The sequence below is a fragment of the Chrysoperla carnea genome, chromosome 4 (assembly GCF_905475395.1).
Source record: "Chrysoperla carnea chromosome 4, inChrCarn1.1, whole genome shotgun sequence".
Classification (NCBI taxonomy): domain Eukaryota; kingdom Metazoa; phylum Arthropoda; class Insecta; order Neuroptera; family Chrysopidae; genus Chrysoperla; species Chrysoperla carnea.
Genome location: NC_058340.1, coordinates 20,719,851 through 20,727,863, shown reverse-complemented (window position 1 = coordinate 20,727,863; position 8,013 = coordinate 20,719,851).

Here is an 8,013-nt window from a genome sequence, read left to right as displayed (position 1 = left end):
AACAAAAAAATTACACTGGTTGTCTGTACTGGATATCTTGAGGACCCAAGTTCGATTCCTGGTTAATTTTAATTTTAATTTGGTTAATTTTAGTGCTTTTTCCTATTTTTTAATAGAAATAATGGGTTTAAATTTAAATCTTAAACACAAAATTTGATACTTCTCGTTTATTAAAATGGATATTTGTCAATGGCAAAGATAATGACTTTATAACTTTGCGTGTAATTTCTCAAGCATCAATCATGAAGCTACTGATCTAGACAGTAAATGGCATATCCACCACGTCTGGTTATATTAAAGTTTTTCAATAAAGATACTTTTCAATGTAACATAAAAATATCGTAGATATTTTGTACGTTTAGGTATGCTTTAAAAGTCGGTTATAATATGATAAGTTTATTGATGTGAAATAATGCGATATAAATTACAACGATTTTAATAATAATTTGTTGTATTAACTTTTTTATTTAATAATATTTTATTATATAAAATAATAATTATTATTAAATAAAATGAATATTGACAAATATTTGATTTTTCAAACGTAAGAGTATTTATTAATACTTATGTAAATACTATTAAAGTATTTTTTATTAATATAAATTTATTTCGAAGAGTTTATGTGGTGAATTGGAAAACATTTAAAACAGTATAGAAATATATTAGAAAAATGAAAAAGTGGTTTATTTTTATTTCATTTTTATTTTAAATGATTGAGGACAACTATTCGATAAAATTGTGATAGTATTCCAGTATTTATTCACATTATTAGATTTCCATTATTCGCTCCATGTGTGAGTTTTATTGGTGGCGTTTCCATGTTAACGATACACTATTTTAATTATAGAATTGTATGGATCCATATAAAATTGTATGGATTGCATTTATGACTTTTTAATATTATTCACAAATTTAAATAAATAATTATGATAATTTACATTTAAAAAATAATATTTATGCAATTTGATTTCTTATTTTCACAATTTTTTATGCATTAAGTTTAATTAATTAGTGTTTTTCAATAATTTTAATTTTACTTCACTATATCATTTACATGTAAAGAATTGCAAATTAGTCATAACAGCCAAAATTTTTCACTAGAAGCTTTGGCATAGATTTTATTGTCCCCACCATGACTAGACACACAACGAATAGGGAAGTTCAACATATTTTTACATTTCATAGGTAGAAAAATAAGTAAACGTGGCTTTTGGATTGATGTATGACAATGTACATCGAGCCTAGTTGTGAATATTTTTCACCATAACTTCGGAAATTTAAGGTGACTTTGCTCCGTTCCCATTTTTTAGCACCTTTTCAGCGGGTTATGAACTAAGCAGTCAATTAAAACGCTCAACTCATTTGATTTAAGTTGAGTAAAATACGTATTTTCCTCACTAAAAACTGAAAAAAATTTTTATTTAAAAAAAATTATTTCTGAGCCTATAAGTTTTGGATTTTATTACATTTTCGCAGTAAAGAGCTAAAATTGTATTTTGAGTTGATTTGAGAACAACTTTGCAGAAAATAATAACATATTTAACTCGGTCTTGTGAAGCCGGGGTTAGCTGTTTATATTACAATAGCGAAATTGAAGTGTAAAACTTAAAACTCTTCATTAATTGTGTACTTACGAACCATGTTGCATGTGATTCATTACATACTTGAAATTTTTTAATGAATATTTACTGAGCCAGATGTAAATATCTGGCTTTCTATGTATGTAAATAATATATAATAATAAAAATATATATAACACGTAAGCAAAAGCTTTTATTTCTAAATCATCATAGTTATTTTTCAAATGAAAATGATGAAAAATAATCTGTAAGGCACCCTCTTGTACGCCATCATATCCGCTTGTTGTTGTGCGTGGCTTGTGTTTGACATCTCGTGAGTGAAATGAAAGTTTCTACCATGAATATACATAGTGGTTTACGTTTTAGAGTAGATGTATTTTTTAAAATTCAAAATAATTTAATGTGGTATGGATCTTTCCAATGACTCCTTTACTCTAAATAAGAATTAAAAATTGGAAAATATAAATTTTTTCGGTTATTATTACATAGTATAAAACAACGCTTCGTCGCTTCTGTCTGTCTATCCCTCATCTCCATGTATGCTTTCCGATCTTTAAAACTACGCAACGGATTTGGATGCGGCTTTTTCTAATATATAGAGTGATACAAGAGGAAGGTTTTTATTTTTTATAATACATGCATAATATAGTAGTAAAGGGTTGAAATAGGTGTTGAAAGAGATATGCTTCAAAATTTAAAATTTTGTGTGGCGACTAAGCTTAAATGTTGACAAAAAGATATACAACCAGTTTTAAGGATTGTTTTTAACCTTCGTGGAGTGGAAAGGGGAAGCGTGAAAGTGGGAATAAAAAATCAAATATTTTCAAACATACCAAGGGGATGTGGGGGAGATGGTGGAAGTGGGGAAGTTGCGCAGCATGGAGTAAATGTTTTGTACCGAATCTTTGATCTGATCGTTTTTGTTTTCACTAAATCTAATATTAACATAGATAATTAAGAGTTTCAGGTTATACCTTCAGGTTATAACTATTTCCAAAATAACCTATAATTATCGTTGCCAAGGTTATCAGTTGTTCAAAACCAGTCTTGGGATCAGAAAGTAGACTGCACCGAGTATGGTTCAGATTCCACCAAGATAAGTGAAAACGAAAAGTCTAAGGAGTTTATTAAACATCTTTTTATTGAAAAGGACTGTGACAATTGACTAATTAAAAAATTAACCAAGAATATATATTAAGTTTTTATAATATTAGTCACTGTCAATACAATATAGATATCTTCAAAATCAATGACACCAGACAAATTGTCTGGATATTTTGTCATAAAGAAGAATAATTCTACATTCTTTCTGATTGGGAAAGCATTTTTATTCAAACTCACTTATTTGGAATGGTTTAATCTCTAACCGGACAAAAAAGAATAAATGTGCCACCTAATCAAATTCTGGCGTATGGCTTAGTTTTTGAAACCCTGAAATTTTGATGAAAAATATATTAAATTAAGCTCAGTACAACCAGTTTTTTGAATGAAAAAGGTGTAGTAGATCAAATTGATCACAGTACAGAAAGCTCTTGTTGATTCACGTTAAATTTTTCCCTAAAATTGTATATTATTGTTTATTTAATGAACACTTCAATATTTGTTTCTACAAAAAATATGGATTATATGCGTTAATGGTAAAAAAATTATTATAACAAAACAAAATAACATCCATCTCTTCACCCACACCGTGTGTCGCATTAACTTAACCACATCAGCTGCGTATTCTCATCATTATTTTTATTATTATTTCTGTTCGCTTAGGTCCTACGTACCTCTACCTATCTACATAACATCATAGTACATATACACGTACTATATTATATCTTGAGTATTATTCAAATATTAAAAACTGTTCCCATTTACACGCTATCGTAGCTAAAACTAAGCATATATATTTACTTCTACTCACTTATCTTACGGAGTATTAATTATACCGTATTATAAGCTACTCCTGCATTAAACTACACAATGCAATCATAAATAAGTTATACAAAAGAACTCTCTTACGTGTTTAATATGGACAGAGACTTGCAGATTAGTATGGTCAGTGAGCCTCTGGAAAGTATGGTTAGAGACTTGCAGATTAGTATGGTCAGTTTTTTTTTTTTTGAAAATATCATCTTTCTTCATGAGCCTCTATACGTGATGTCTACTGCCTGGGAGACAAGCATGCTGATACGCTTGGGCTGATGTACTTACGTCAGCCATATTTTGGCGACCTACTGGAGCCCAAATATATCGACAACACGTCCTGAACACCTCCACACGATTTAAGGAATAGGGGCTTGTCGGTGGTGACCTTTCTTAAGAAATGACAGGGGACCATCCTATTCTAGTGCTAGTCTAATGCTACTGCAACCTAACCTAGCCTACACATATTCTGGGTTTATCTGCAAAATCGAAATTAATTGAAACGAACGTGAAATCACTTGAGAGCAATAAATGATGCGTAGTAGATACAGGTGAAAATATTTTGTCACAATATCAAAAGTGCCAGGCAGACTTAAGATCGTCCTTCGAAGTGGACTTGCAACATTAATGGTATAGTATTTTTTATATAATTTTTGTGCTTTAATTTGTAACAAATTTCATTTGGAGCAATGGTATATAAGTGCTCATGAATGCAAAAAATCCAACCCATTAAGTTTATACTAGAGAATTACTGTTTTTTTTGTAACCATTTCCAGACATGGGGCAAATAACATGAAAAGCGTAAAAATATATAAAAACATACGGGTCATAACAATATTAACCCTAGTCTTCTACAGACAAAATTCGATCTCACTTCACTAATTGACATCGTAATAACCAAAATCTTTTTTCGATCTTAAATATTTACCATGCTATTTTAACCATTATTTGGGACCAAAAGGGATATTTATTGTAGCTTACACGATAACGTGTAAATAGACATTTAAATTATTAAAATGTTCCATCATTGTTACACATATTATTCATTGAAGTGTGATATCCTTATTTACGTATTCCACAATAATAATGATTAAATATTAATGGAATATTATAACATATAATTCTCTGATATCATTGGAATGTTGGTTTGTTTGTTTGTTTGTATGTTTATATTGTATATTATTATTATTATTCATTTGTTTTTGATTCGTCTCCCTTTTAAGCAACTTCCGGGTTTTTTTAAGTAAAAATTTAGAATGTTGTAATACTTCAAAAAATTGTATTGCTTCTTGATATAATATATACTATATTAATTTTTTTTCAAACATACTACTTAATATTAAAATTAGTTTTAAATCTAAAAATATGAACTAATTAAACAAAGCCAATTTGAGATATATTTTAGCAAAAATTTTGTGAAAATAAATAGAATAGATTCGTTCGGAACGATTTCCTAACTTCCTAGTTTTTATGAATTTCATTAAATAATTAGTTTTTTTTTTTTTTTAATAACATCACTTTTTTGATAGTCCCCATACATTATAATGAAAGTTGTGTAGCACTTAAATAGATCCAATCCTACTGGGAAATATTAGGACTGATCAAAACGTGATTGCCTAAAATCTATATTGTTAACCCTATCCAAAATGGAAATGTATTAAGATAAATATTGACGACGAAATCACAATTTTAATATCGAACTATAGAGTGGAAAATATCGACTTGATATACCGAAATTTCAGAAATAATTATCTTAAATAAACCGATATTTTTATTATGATCAATTGTGAAGAGAAGTCCTTCGAAATATGATGATAGCTGTACTCCAGTGGTGTATAAAAAACATCCATACATATATACAAAACAAGACAATAAATCAAAATTTTGATGAATCGGAACAATAAGGCAGCTAATAGGTGATTGACCAAGAAATTAAGGATCACCTTTAATCACGTTCTATTAATAGAAAGCTTGTTATATACAAATTAAATGTATTAATAATAGCAAGTATGTACAAGAAAATATAGAAGTATGGATTGGCAAGTCGATCATATCAGACAAGATGTACAGTTTGAACACAATATTATTTTGCAGAGAAATTACTCAAGGTTATTCGATTTCTGGTTGATTTCGGTGGATAATATTTCTTTAGTTTTGGTAGGTGTATTTAAAACTAAATTCATTAGCATATTTCCTACACTTTTCATAGATCAGTCTGCGGCGCACCACTCATCTTTGGCAAAAGCTTCACTGACAATATTTTTAATTTTTCAATCAATATAATTTAATTTTATAGAGATTAATTTTGCGTTTTCATTTAATGAAAGTTCATTTTACTTTTTAATAAGAAATCATTCATAGTTTCATTTTCCTAAAAAAGTAAAAATATTTTTATAATTTGTCAATTTGTATAATTTTTATCAAATTTTATGGTTTTTCATTTAAAAAACTTTGGAAGTTAGTTACCAGTGTAAATTAGTTATCAGAAGTTAAAGATAATTGGCATAATTCAAAGATAGTAAAAGGAAATTTTATGTTATGTCATACTAAATATCCTATTCTATATACCAAATGCAAGTAAAAATGCATATTAGGTTGACTACTAACTCAGAGTATGTCTTTTTGGAACTATATTACATTTAATTGATATAGTAAAATTACCTAAAATTAAATTCTTGAAGGAATAAAATGAATATCTGCCTTCTAAAATTAATGCCTTAAATTTTTAGAAAAATATTTTGTTAAAAAAAAAGTAAGCGCTACATTTATAACGTACGAAGATGCGACAGGATAGTCTCCTACCGGGTGTCCGACGAACTATCTATTTTTTTTCATACAATTGTAAAATAAGTTGCATCGTTGATTGTTTTGAATAATTTAATTAGTTAGGTAATTGGTATTCTTTTTGCCAGTCCATGACTTGTATCCGATATGTTAGTATAGTAAATAATTAATTATTTATATTTTAAACAAAAGTTAAACTGAAATATTTCATTCATATTATAAACGTTTATTCAAGCCCTATATATAATAATAATAATACATACATACCTAATATATTAAATACCAACGAACCATATGATTAATTATCTGAAAACATTCTAACAAAACTTCGTAGTGTCATAAACAGTAAGAAACTTAGTCAAAGTATTTTATCTACATATTGTGTTTGTTTTATTTTCACTATTAATTTAATTCCTTTAATTTTATTATTTTCATACATGAAGGTTAAATTTGTTGAGACTTGGATTTGTAAATTTATAATAGATGAGTATATTTTAACTTTAAAACAATTCTCATTTGATTCAATCTTTCGTTAATTAGTACCTATACGCTGTTTTGTTTGTATAGTTTTGCTTTAGACTACAGAGAATTTTTTTTCCATTAAATTATTGAGTTATTTTTTTATTTAAATAGGTTCATTATCACGTACTGAATGTAAATGCACAAAATCCTTACAAAAATAGGCAGGGGAAGTGCCTCCATTTAAAGGAAATTTGTCTTAAGCTATATATCCATAACCATGCACTTTAGACCGAAAATGGTAATGATAATTACCATTAATTAATTACCCTTAGTGTAGATAATTAAATTACCTTCCTTTTTTATAAACTAATTTTTGTTTATTACTAACAATTTCTTATTTATACAAATATTAGAAGACATATCGATCAAATAGTCAATAATTGTCATGGTCGTATAAGTCATAAACGGTTAGTGATTCAAATTGTGAAAAAATTGGTAAACAAAAAACATAGGTTATTTAAATATCTACAATAAAAGTTTTTACCATTTTTGGTCTAAAGTGTTCGGTTATGGAAATATAGCCTAAAACGGTTTTCATTAAAATGGAGGCAATTCCCACGCCTATTTTTGCCAGGATTTAGTGCATTTACATTCAGTACGCGATACTGAACCTATTTAAATAATAAAATAACTCCTGTAATTTAGTGCATTAAGTACAAGAGTAACTAGTCTCTATATAACCTGTAGTATCTATAGAATAGTAAGTTAAATTTACTTTACAAAACTAAACGAACTTCACTTTTATCTGGTCAAGTTAAGGTGAAAATGATCTGTCAATCATAACATACCCCAATTTACATACAAAAAGCACATTTCTGTTGCAAATATTAACTGAAATAATGCACGCGAAATTTTTAACAAAGAAAGGTGAAAATATCATCCAAAAAAGCTCAAAGTCAGAATCTAAATATACTCGATTTGAATACAAAACTGGAGTATTACCTACTTACCCGTTCAACCCTACTAGTTTGATACAAAATATTTTCGCCTTTCTACGAACCCTTTTATACGGAATCCGTTATCACGTCCCTTTATTTTCTAGTCGGAAAATATATTTTTCTATTAGATACCGTTTTATAGTTTATAAAAGGTCTAATGTCAATGTTTTATTTAAACTAAAAACTAAATGTCATGATCATTATTATAATAATGAATAACCGAACGCAAGACGTGTCTTTTATTTTAATAAATAATGTATCTTTAATAATTGTTT